Source organism: Pseudonaja textilis, chromosome 12, assembly GCF_049901715.1.
Source record: "Pseudonaja textilis isolate UNSWEBS1 chromosome 12, rPseTex1.2, whole genome shotgun sequence".
Lineage (NCBI taxonomy): Eukaryota > Metazoa > Chordata > Lepidosauria > Squamata > Elapidae > Pseudonaja > Pseudonaja textilis.
Genome location: NC_142001.1, coordinates 10,577,710 through 10,590,498, shown reverse-complemented (window position 1 = coordinate 10,590,498; position 12,789 = coordinate 10,577,710).

Genomic DNA, 12,789 nt, shown 5'->3' with positions numbered 1-12,789 from the left:
GCATCCATCTGGCGCATGATTTTAACCGGGGCTTATTTTTTGGGTAGGGCTTATATTACGAGCATCTGAAAAATCATGCTCGGGCTTATTTTCTGGTTGGGTCTTATTCTCGGGGAAACATAGTAATGTTACTAACCTAACAAGATTTGACTTAACAACTATGGCAAGAAATGTCATAAAATGGGGCAAAACTCATTTAACAGCTATCTCACTTAGCAATGAACATTTTGGGCTCAATTTTGGTCTTTAAGTCAAGGACTACCTGCATTTGATTGGGAAGAAGAGCTGCAGTGGGTGATATAACAAACTTAGCTAAAATACATCACCGGAGATGAGTGGGACCAAGTATCCTATTTTGGGGGAAATTTGGAATGACAGGCTTAGAGATTTATTTTTAATGCCTTAACAGGCATTGGCATTTTGATATGTTCTTCTCAAAATGATAATGAATCATTGCATCCATTTTTGGTGGAAAAGCATTCAGCAAAATACCTAAGGCTATCAGATTTGGTCTGCAAAAATGAGCATTAGGTGGCAGAAAATTACTTCTTTGCTACCATCTAATGATGTTCCAGACTCACCCAACCCAGATTTGGTAACCTAGAACTTTTCCCCCAAAAGGTTTGGAGACAGGGTGTTGTCAGCGTCAAGTTGCTTCCCCCCAAAGAGATGCTAAATCACTTTGTCTTAGAGACACAACATGAAGAAACTGACCTACGACATATTTTGTCCTGCCCGGATTTCTTTTTAATTCACCTTCTCTGAAGAAGACTCAACCTGAACTTACAGTGTGGCCCTCTGATAGTCACCATAGCAGGCCATGGGCCTTGGGAGATCACAGTGGTCAGATGAGTGCATCGTAAGTCCATCCAAGATGGAACGGACTGTACACACTAAACTTGCAAATAATCCATTTGTGGTATTAGAATTTCTTTTTCTCCAGAGAAATGACAGAAGTCTGAATTCCTTGGGCAGGTCATCCAGCGATCAGAAGCAGAAAAAAATATACATCCCAAATCTCTGTTTTGATTGACTGCCACAGAAGTCATGGGAACCAAAATATTCAGGGTAGGGGTATTATATTGAGTAGGAACCAAAATATACTCTTTCACGCACACATCTTGATTCTTCTACAATCCATTAATGGAGAGCTAGGTGAAAGCAATGTCTCTATTTATCACAACCTTAGTGCAAAGGGCAGTAAGGAGTCACAACATAAGATGCAACTTGTAGGTCATGTATTTGGGAAGGCAATCTTTTCAGTTCTAGTGATGGTTTGAGGGACACCCTTGTGTGTTCTCACAAAATGACAGCAGAAGTGGGGAGAGTACATCCCCCACGGGGCGTCCATGGAAGACATTATCAGGGATAATACAGATACTTCCAGATTTCTTCCAGAATGGTTGATGATCTCCAGTTTCTACCACTCCTTTCTTGTCTTCTTTGAAAGAGACAGTACCTCTACTTCCAAGAAGGTGAAACTGTGAACTTGCTCCTTGCCTCAACTTCTAGAGTCACAGGATGATCTCCAGTATCTACCACCCCTTTCATGTCTTCTTTCCAAGCAGGTGGAGATATATCCAAATAAAGCCCTGAATTATAGCCACCTGCTTAGACCTTGGTTTCCAAAAAAACCCTTGGAAATAAAAGTTGATGCTGGACTTAGTTGGCTCTTGGCCTTAAGGCATGACAGCTTCCAATTTATTAATCTTTTAGAATTTCAAATAATCTCCACAAAAGAAAGCTTGGAAAAGTTTTACATCTTCATTGGAACACCTTTTGGACCTTAGCTTATCACCTTAAGCCTCAATTGATGGAACTGCTACCTCAGAAGCTAAGGAGGGTTGGGCTTTCCTTGTTATGGGGGGGTGAGAGACCATTTGAGTATTCCAAGGTTGATGGATATATTTAATAAAAAATATCATTTTATTAAATAGATTTGTATCTCGTGAGGCGACCTTGACTTTGGAGTCCTGCAGCTCGGTCAGTTGTTAATAATTGTTTATAAAATATGGAAATACTTGGTGGGATTAATTTTTTAAAAATGAAACTCCTTATTTAATGTCTAAAAGTAAAGAGGCTTTCTCTTTCCCTTCCCTTTTTATTAGGTTTCTCTGAACTCAGAACGTGATTTTAAACTTCTAATGTACATGTACAATGTGCCCATATTATATCAATTTTGTGGCTTGCATTCTATTATGAAATGACGAGGTATTAGCATTTTTATGTTCAAAAGCATAATTGGGGAAGAAAGCCATCTTTACTGCATAATTGAATAATTTGATATTATATATAATTATTCCTGAATTGCTTCAGGCAGCACTGAAACAAAAAAAGCCATTTTTATTTCTTTTTTGTCCTTGAGTATCCTGGCCAGATTCCATTCTGAAAATTATATTTATATCTGAGAAACTGCTGATTCAGTAAGAATTGCTTGCTGCATCATTGTAACTCCACTTCAATGTGCACATTAGAATCTCTTAAATATACTTATCTATCAGGTTAATCTTTCAGAGAAAGGCATCAAACCGTCAATTAACCTAAGCCTGAAGATTTGATATTACTTATGACACAACACACTGTCCATAAATAGTGTTATAACGGTCAAGCTGGCATTTGGCATTCGGTCAATTTCCCCCTGAGAGCATTAGCAATGTTAATAAGAAACTGGAGAACACCTGATTAGAAAGCCAGAAATTGTGAGTTCTAGTCCTGCCTTAGGACAAGTTCTTGTACTGCCTTAGGCATGAAAGTCAACTGGGTGACTTTGGACCAATCACCAGGAGCCGGTGAGTTCCAGTCCTTCCCTAAGCTTCCACATACAGATAGGAGGTTGTACAACTTGCCTTGTGGTGTGACTGGAACAATCTGGAACTGAACACACTCAAAACCATAGAAATGGTGGTAGACTTTAGAAGAAAAACCCTCCCATACTACCACCTCTAACAACACAGTATCAACAGAAGAGACCTCCAAATTTCTAGATTCTATCATATCACAAGACTTAAAATGGACACCTAACATCAAAAATGTCATCAAAAAAGCACAACAAAGAAGGTTCTTTCTGTGCCAACTCAGAAAGCTCAAACTGCCCAAGGAGCTGCTGATCCAGTTCTACAGAGGAATGATTGAGTCTGTCATCTTCACCTCTGTAACTGTCTGGTTTGGTTCTGCAACCCAACAGGACAGACAGAGACTTCAGAGGATAACTAGGATCACTTCACATGGACCAAGAGAACCAGAAGTTGAGAACCCCTGAAGGAGGTGAAGCAAGAGTGTGAAAGGGGCAAATACATCCAGAATTGAAGGTGAATTTGAAAATCAAGGGGTTGGAGAAGGAGTTGCCATGATGCCTTTGGATACTCATCCTTAGAATAAGAGGAGTAGAATAGAGTTACCAGATAATTGAACAGGAAAAGGACGACATGGACAATTAGAAAGGACTGTAGTGGAATGTAGTCTGGATTCCAAGGAGGGAGGGAATCGATTAAGGATAGCTTGTTTCAAAATGGGGGAGGGGTGCAATGACTCAACAGTTAAAGAACCCCAGCATGTCAGCTGGATAGCTGACAGCCTGGGTTTGAGACCCTGAGTGCCATGTAACCGGATGAGCTCCTAGTCATGAAGGTCATATGATTTTCGAAATGTCTTCAGACCATGCTGGCTCCTTCAACTAAAAAATGGAGATGAGCACTGTGCTCCAGAGTTGGACACAAGTGGATGGTGGAAATTTAAACCTTTATCTTTATTTCAAAATGGTCCTGGATGATTCTGGAAGGAGAGGCAGCTTTTAGGATATTTGCAAATTTTCCAGTGAAAAGGCATTGCAGCCTAGAACTAGCTGAGAGAAGAAAGCACCATTTCTCCTATCAAATTCTTGAACTTTCCCATAGCCTTCAGAAATATTTCTAAAGACAAATAAATCTGATGCAGAGGTTTATTTTTGAAATGTTCAGCCTAAGTGTCTAGGTATTTTTACTCCAGATTTGTGTTTCCCCTCCAAATATTTGCTTTGCTTTGGTTTTGTGGTTTTTAAAAATCCTTCTTGTCCCCAGGGATTTTTTTTAAAAAAATATTTTATATTAACAAAAACAAATTAGGCTTTTAGATTTTGTTGTGAAACATTAACAGGAAGGATGCTGACATCAAATTAAAAAGAAGACAGCAATACTTCTTCGGCTAGTGAAGTAATTATTTCCCAAGGTTTCATTAATAGCAGATTTCTTATCACCAAAGTTAGGTATTAGATTGTGAGCTGCAAAAATTTTTCCTTTCATTGGTACTGACTTTTCTTCTTTCCTTTCTTTCTTTATACGTCTGAAAACTGAAACACATTGTATGATATTCATACTAAGTTTCCTTTTGCTTTTCTCTCTGATAGTACTGGATCTCATTTTAAAATGTCTCTTTATTTATTGAACCAAAATATGCTCTTGTTAAATTGCTTACTCAAATATTCACACCAGCGTGGAACAACGCTTTTTCTTGCCTAACGTGTTCTATGAAATTACTTCTATCATCTATGAAATTATTAATGGAGTAGAATTTATCCATCAATTCATTTTATTCAAGATGTTTAGGATTTACTGAGAGCAAGACTTATTCCTACTAAAAGAGTTAAAGAAACATATTAGAGTGAAAGGTTTATATGATCTGAAATGAAACCGGAGTAACTGATTCCATCTTGTCAGACTTCAAAATAGCACTAGCACTACCAATAGCATTTGGACTTATATACTGCTTCCAGGGGTAGGATTCAATTTTTTTTAACAACCGGTTCTGTGGGTGGGGCTTAGTTGGTGGACATGGCTCGGTGGTCATGTTATTGGCTGGGTGTGGCCAACTCAATATCACTCACATCAAGGCACGCATCTCCTCGCTTGGCCTCTCATGACTGTGGGGATGCTGCAACAGTTGTAAGTGTGAAAAATGGTCATAAGTCACTTTTTCAGTGCCATTGTAACTTTGCATGGTCACTCCACACAAGCAAAGTACCAGCAAAGGAGGGTAAAAATCCTCCAGAGAAGTTCCAGAGACAGGATCCCTCCCTCTCTCTCCCTCTTTCCCTCCCTCTCCCTCTCTCCCTCCCTCTCCTTCTCTCTCTCCCCCTCCCTCTTTCCCTCCCTTTCCCTCTCTCCCTCTCTCCTTCTCCCTCTCCCTCTCTCTCACCCTGTGTGTGTGTGTTTATGGAACAACTGTTTCCTCCAGTTTCCTCAGCGATGTCTTTGAAGTGGTTTCTCATTAGCCTTCTTCCTGGGCTGGACGAAGGGGACTTCTTCCAGTTGGCTTTGTAGCTAAAGAGTCTAGAACTCCCAGTCCCCTGGTTTTTAGCCTTAGGCCCAACACTAGACATACAGTAGACATATAAGTGAATTCTGTAATTAAAAAAGGAAGGCAATGTTTCCGTTTTACTTCAATTCTAACATAGTATCCAGACGGTCATCTCAGCTGGGCCTTATGGCTTCTTTCATCACCTGGGAATTTTTATAGGGAAAGTGGAATGGTGATTTTACTTAACAAATGGCTTAGGTCTAAGTTAAGTAATAGAGATAAAATGAAGCTTCCCTGCTGGGACTGTTGCTTTATGGAATAACCTAAAAAGTCAACTGATAGATAGCTTGAGGTTGCTGTTCTGTGTTTAACTAGCCAACTGGGTCTTTCTTTCTGTGAACACAACTGGCTCTAACCTCTTCAGCTGTGCTAATAAGAAACAGGCTTGGTCCTGAATGGGAAGGAAGGAAGGAAGGTAGGTCTGTTTCTTCCACTGCAGGAGATGACGGGAGCCAAAGCAACACTTTCTGTATTGCTTTCCTTGTCTGGTTGCACTTTTATCCGTATGTTACTCAGTCATTTCCCTTCCAAAAGTGGAGGTGAGAGCTCTCCGCTGTACTTTACTCATTAAAACAAAGTGCATTGGCTTTACTTAAATTTTTCCCTACATGAAATTTTGATGGCCAATGAAATGCCATTTTAAGTTCCAAATCTCCCTCTCCCACTCCTTCTCTTCCTCTTCTTTTCTTTTTTCTTTTCTTTCTCCTCCTCCTCCTCTTCTTCTGATTCTCCTTCTTTTTCCGATTCTCTTTCTCCTACTCTTCTTCTTCTCCTCGCTCCCCCCTCCCTTTGGATATTGAGGGAGATACAAATTCTGGCTCCTGGTCTTCTGGCAGCCTCAATTGTTGTTATTTGATGCTATTGTGTGTCTTTGACACACTCTCTCCATCTTCTTCTAGGTCTGCCTCATATTCTTTGAACCTTTCCTTTTTGTATATGCCTTGTGTGGTATGGGATACTCCCAGGTATGCAAAGCTCAAAAGAGTTTGGGGAAAATAGTTAGAACTGTGCTCCTTCTTGGTCTTATTGGCTGCAATGTTCAAATATACTTGCAGGAGACCAAAAGGGCAAACTTCTTACTGAAATTCTTACTACAAGAGTGTTGTGGTTAGCCGGCAGGTGCGGACGGCTGAGGAGAGCGAGGACTCAGGTGAGGGGCCAGGACTATTAGGGAGTGGACTGCTGCCTTCAGAGATTGTGGGGGCTGGCAGCAGTGATGAGGAGGTTCCTGAGGAGCCTGTGCCAAGTGCACATGCGCACAGGATTACTCACAGGAAAGAGCAGGTGCAGCAGCATGGGCAACTCTGGAGTAAGGCTGCAAGGTAATGGCCCCTCCTTCAAGAAGATAAAAGCCAGCAGTGAATCGGACGTTCTTTGCAGGAAGCAAAGACATTTTGAAACTCAGCCTTGTGGTCATTGCAGTATCTTAGTTAGTATTTGAAGACTCTTTGTGTTGTGAAATATTTCTTATCTGTTATTCCTGGTAGCCTCGCACCATTTTGGCAAGGCTTGTGCTTATCAAAGTTAATTAGTTTGCAGCAGCCTTTTAACCGGGGATTCGTAAGAATCATTAAAAGGTTTCTGTTCCCTTTGGTTCGTGTTTGTTTTATTGGACAAGGGTTTGGGTCAGAACAAAGAGTGAGTTAGACTCTGCTGCTTCACCTTAATAGAAAACCCCAAATGGGATTAGCCTTCCCTGACAAAAGCGAATTTGTTTTTTCAGTCCTGCAAACCATTTACCCCAGGTGAGTTCCAGAATTAGATTCCAAAATTAGAATGTGCAACTAACAAAAAGTTCTTCTCTGAAACCAGAAATAACATAATATTCTATTTTCTTGTACGACAAGGCCACGGGTTTACTTTATTTTACTTTTTTTTTTTCTATGAGAAAACAAGATTGGACACTGAGCATGATCCAGAGAAGGAAGTGATTCATTTGGAAAGATGCGTTTGGAATGATTGGTGCCGGTTAATGACTTTAGCAGAAATTCTCTACTCCTCCTGTTTCCTCTGGAGAATTCCAGCCCGTAGAACATATTGCTCGAAATCCTTTATTTAGCACCTTTCTATTTACAGAAATTTCACAACATCTTCGGAGCTGTTGCACCTGAAATGATTTAATCTGTCTCCTGAGAGGAAACCTGCACAATGTTTCGGTCCTGATGCCCTGGCTTTCAATGGACTCTTTTGTTATCTCCGGTGACAATCTAGCAAGTATGCTGTGAATTGTCCACCCCAGTGCTATTCTGGGAGAGCAAACAAGGGAGTAGAAGCCATCCAGAGAGGTGATATTATGAATGATATTATCGTTTGGAAGGGACGAATGGAGTCACTTTGTACATTAAACCACGATTGAGAAGTTGAAAGGGGTGGTGGAGGTCTTCTAGTCCAGCCCAGCAGTCCCCAACCTTTCCAATTTGGTGGCCCAGCCCAGCACAGGGGGGAGTGAGTTGCAGGCACCCACGTGCACGCAAAGCAGAGAATGCTGGCACTCACACATGAAGTTCCATTCTCGCAAAGGGAGCTTCGTGTGTGAGTGCTAGCACCCTCCACTCATGCGAGTGAAGCTTCACACAAGCATGCTTGCCCATCTCTCTCGTGGCCCCATTTTAAACAGGCTGTGGATCAGAGGGGTGCAGACCCCTCTGCACTATACCATTCCAGACAAGTGGCTGTCCATCTCTTCTATCCCCAGTGATGGGGCATCCACATGAAAAATAGAAATATTGGGAAGAAACAAAGGGATAAAGGGGGACATGACAGATGACTCTATCACCAACAACTTGAGCCAGTGCAAAATATTTAGGTAGGTAAGTAGAGATAGATAGATAGATAGATAGATAGATAGATAGATAGATAGATAGATAGATAGATAGATAGATAGATACAGACACACACACACACACACAGAAAGTTAGATATAAATAGATGATAGAGAGATAGATAGATAGATAGATAGATAGATAGATAGATAGATAGATAGATAGATAGATGATAGAGATGGATAGATATAGATATAGAGATAGATGATAGATAGAGATATAGATATATAGATAGAGATAGATAGATGATAGAGATAGATAGATAAATATAGATAGATAGATGATAGATATATATATAGAGAGAGAGAGAGACAGATAGAAAGATAGACAGATAGATGATAGAGATAGATATATAGATATGTCCTGCTTCATCAAGCAAAATCCACATTCACCCAATGCACATAACAGGAATATTTTAATAAGAGTTGAGCAAATGATATCGTATTTACATTTAATTAATTAAGATTTTTCTGAAAACATATTTTCTAAACAAAAAGAGTATAGGTAGTTTTAGACTTATAACAATTCGTTTAGTGACTGTTCCAAGTTCCAACAGCACTGAAAAAAGTGATGCATGGTTTCCAAATGATTCCATGTACGAAGGGTGGGTTACTCATTTTCAGATTAATGTAGCCAACAGCTATTTTTAAAAGATGATCAATCGCTACAGTCTATGCAAAGCCATTTTTCGTCGCGTTGCATGTTCCTTTTCAATGAAAGACTTTTGTGTCCTGACAAGCAGATTGTCAGCCCAAAATGCCGTCTTTGGCATTTCTTTTTTCAACCTCTAAAAAGCAGAGATGCTGAGCCCTTAAACATTTCTGTTTATCTTTGCAGCCGAGGGAAGGTCAAGACTGAAGATGCAGAAATGAAAGATATATAAAGTTTGGTGTCTTGCCAGTCATTGTGTCTGCTTTTATTTGACAACAATAATTGGTTTGCAGAAGGAATTCCTTTATAGGCTGAGATTTGATTTAATGTTAAAAACAGACTGGACATTTTTTTCCCCCTCTCTAGCACAGAGCTGGAGGAAGAAACATTTCCCTGGGTTTCCACTTGCCAAGGCAATTCTAAGTTGCATTAACAGAGGGATATAACCAAGATCAAGGGAGGTACTAATACCACTGAATAAAGCCTTAGTAAGACCACACCTAGAGTACTGCATCCAGTTTTTGGTCACCACTGTAAAAATGATGTTGAGGCTCTAGAAAAAGTGCAGAGAAGAGCAACCAGGAGGATTAGGGGACTGGAGGCTAAAACATATGAAGAACGGTTGCAGGAACTGGGCATGGCTAGTCTAGGGAGGAAAAGAACCAGGGGAGACAGGAGAGCAGTCTTCCAATATTTGAAGGGTTCTAACAATCAGGAAATTTCTCCTTTCTAGGTTGGTTCTCTCTTTGATTAATTTCCATCCATTGTTTCCAGTCTTCCAGTGCTTTGGAAAACAGGCTGACCTCCTCTTCTTTGTGGCAGCTCCTTAGATATTTAACAGATTAACAGAGTTGCAAGGGACCTTATAGTTTTTCTCGTTCAAGCAGGAAACCCTATACCATTTCTGACAGATAGCAGTCCAGTCTCTTCTTGAAAGCTTCCATTGATGAAGCTCCCACAACTTCTGAAGGCAACTTCTGTTCCACGGATTGATTGCTGGTCTCACTGTCAGAAAATGTCTCCTTATTTCCAGGTTGAATCTCTCCTTGTTCAACTCTCCGTCCATTATTCCTTGTCTGGCCTTCAGGTGCTTTGGAAAATAGCTTGACCCCCTTCCTCCTCTCTGTGGCAGCCCCTCAAATATTGGAAGACTGCTATCATGTCTCCCCTGGTCCTTCTTTTATTTATTTATTATTTATTTTTATTTGTCAATTGCTTACAAGATAATAGGTATAAGTAAAAACAGAGTTATGAATACATGGATACATATAAGAAAAATAAATATATATATATAAGAAACAATAGGACAGGGACAGTAGGCACGTTAGTGCACTTATGCACGCCCCCTACAGTCCTCTTAGGAAAGGGGTGAGGTCAGTAGTAGACAGTCATACACTAGACTCGCCATACCTGGTTCCTGCAACCGTTCGTCGTATGTTTTAGCCTCCAGTCCCCTCACCATCCTGGTTGCTCTTCTCTGCACTCTTTCTAGAGACAATGGATGGAAATTAATCAAAGACAGAATCAACCGAGAACTAAGGAGAAATTTCCTGACTGTTAGAACAATTAGTTAAGTGGAACAACTTGCCTCTAGAAGTTGTGGGTGCTCCAACACTGGAGGTTTTTAAGGAAGGATTGGGCGACCATTCATCTGAAATGGTATGTTTCCTGCCTGGGCTGGGGGATGGACTAGAAGACCTCCAAGGTCCCTTCCAGCTCCACTCTTCTCTTATTCTGTTGACTCTCCTTGTTTCAGCCTCCCTCCCTCTTTCCCTCTGATCCATCTTGGTTCCTACCAGATCCCAATACAGATGGCTACCGTATTGCGACAGAAGCAAAAAAAAAATACTACATTAATGTTTAAAGGGATTTAAAAATCCTCTCGGAAGCAGTGGCATATGCTAGCAGTTAATTGTAGCACTGGAAGCTTCCCTGTTGTTTGAAAACATGGTCTCATTTTACATCCTTTTCTTCAGAGTGGCAAAGAAATGTCAAATGTATTGGTATAAGTCTAGATTGTTGTTTGGCAAAAGAAAAGCTGTAACTACAACATGGGGTTGTTATTGTTGTTAATGGTGGAGGGTGGTTGTTGTTTTTTTTTTAATTCCTGAACAAATTTTAGTCTCCAAATATTGTTTTGCAAGGGTGCCAATGTTGGCGGTGCGCTGATCAAACAGCACAGATCTCATTTGTATTCATAGCTTTGAGTTTTGGAAGAGACGTTCAGCTGTTTGGTGGCGTCGCTTCGTGTTCTTGTGATTAGGATTGACACTTAAAATGTTTGCATGTTGGATTGCCCAGGCCAGGTGAGTCCTTGCAGTATGACTGAGGGTGGCATGGTCTTTCTATCTTAGCCCCTTCAGGTAATTCTTGAATTAACCACTGCCTACCTATCCAACCAAGGTAAAAAACAAAGCAAGGTATCAGGCCTAGCAACAGGGAAGGCCTACTCTGGGTTCGCCTGGCGAACCTGTAGCTAATGTTATAGCCAGTTTGGCGAACCAGCAAATCCCATCCCTGGCTGGCCGCACCCACTCCACCCCACCCCTTCGAGGAGTCTCCACGTCGCCCATTTTGGATGCAAGGTAAGTGCAGGGCCTGTGCAGAAGCTCAGGGAAGGCAAAAAACAGGCCTCCCAGAGGCTCCATAAGGCCAGAAATGGGCCCATTTCTCGCCTCAGGGGGGCCTCTGGAGCCCTGGAAGGAGGCTGTTTTCACCCTCCTGGAGTCTTAAGGAAAGCCTCCGGAGCCTGGGGAGGATGAAAAATGGGACCTCCTGCTGTGGTGCAGGAGGCCGACTAGGCCACACCCACCATGGCCACACCCACCCAGCAACCAGGCGGAGAACCAGTTGCTGACATTTTTGAAGCCCACCCCTGCCTAGCAACCAAACACAGGTTAGTCTGCTCTGTTGCGTTCCTTACATAGCTACTTGTGGTTGTGGAAGTTGGACCGTAGATAACAAAACAGGAAAGGAATCGACTCCTTTGAGCTGAGGTGATGGAGAAGGTTCCTGCATATTCCTCGGACAGCAAAAGTAAATAACAAGCTGGAGCATGTAACAGCAGAGATGTCACTAGAAGGCAAAATCACAAAACTGTGTCTCGCTTACCTAAAACAATTCTGTTTGGGAGAGTTAGCAGTAAAAGGAAACCAGGCCACTGAGGAACACGATGGTGGCTGGATACCATCAAAGCTGACACCAGACGGAGCATAGAAAAACTCAAAGAAGTTGTGCAAGATTGGAAGATGTGGAGAGACCTGGTCCATAGAATCACCAAGAGTCGGACATGACTGAATAGACGACATCATCATCATCTATCTGAAGCCCATCAAATGATTCCTGAAATAGATTCGGGAGCCATTTCTCAACCGTGCCAATTTCCAGGTGTGTGAACTTCAAATTTCAGAATTCCATAACCAGCCTGGCCATGGATTCTGGGAGCTGAACATCACCAACCTTGAAGTGACCAAGATTAGGAAACACTGTTCTAAACCTTAAATGCTTTTGCCTAGAGCTTCCAGCTTTTGCCTGTGATGTCTAGATTCTTTTTCTTGGCTAAGTTTTGGCTCATTTTTTGCAATTAAAATTAAATTGGATAGAAGGCCTACGAAAATGAGAGAAGGGCGGAAGAACATAGGAAATCAACTCAGAGGGAAAGAAAACTGACTTTGGTGGTTTTTTAAATCTATAAATGTCTCCATATACTGGAAGTGACATTTCAAGGTGCTCCTTGGTGCTCTCTGAGCTTGGTTGTTTTCTTGCAGATATTTCATTACCTAAACTAGGTAGTCCTAAGTGTCTATGGAGATTCTCAGCCATCCAGGTCCTGGTTGTCTCAAAGGTGCTTTTTCTAAGATGCAACGGGACTTTCTGGTTTTTCTTTGAAGATGTTTCACTTCTCATCCAAGAAGCTTCTTCAGCTCTGGCTGGATGGTGGGGAATGGTAGTATTTGGATTAGGAAGAATCCATCAGGACAGGATT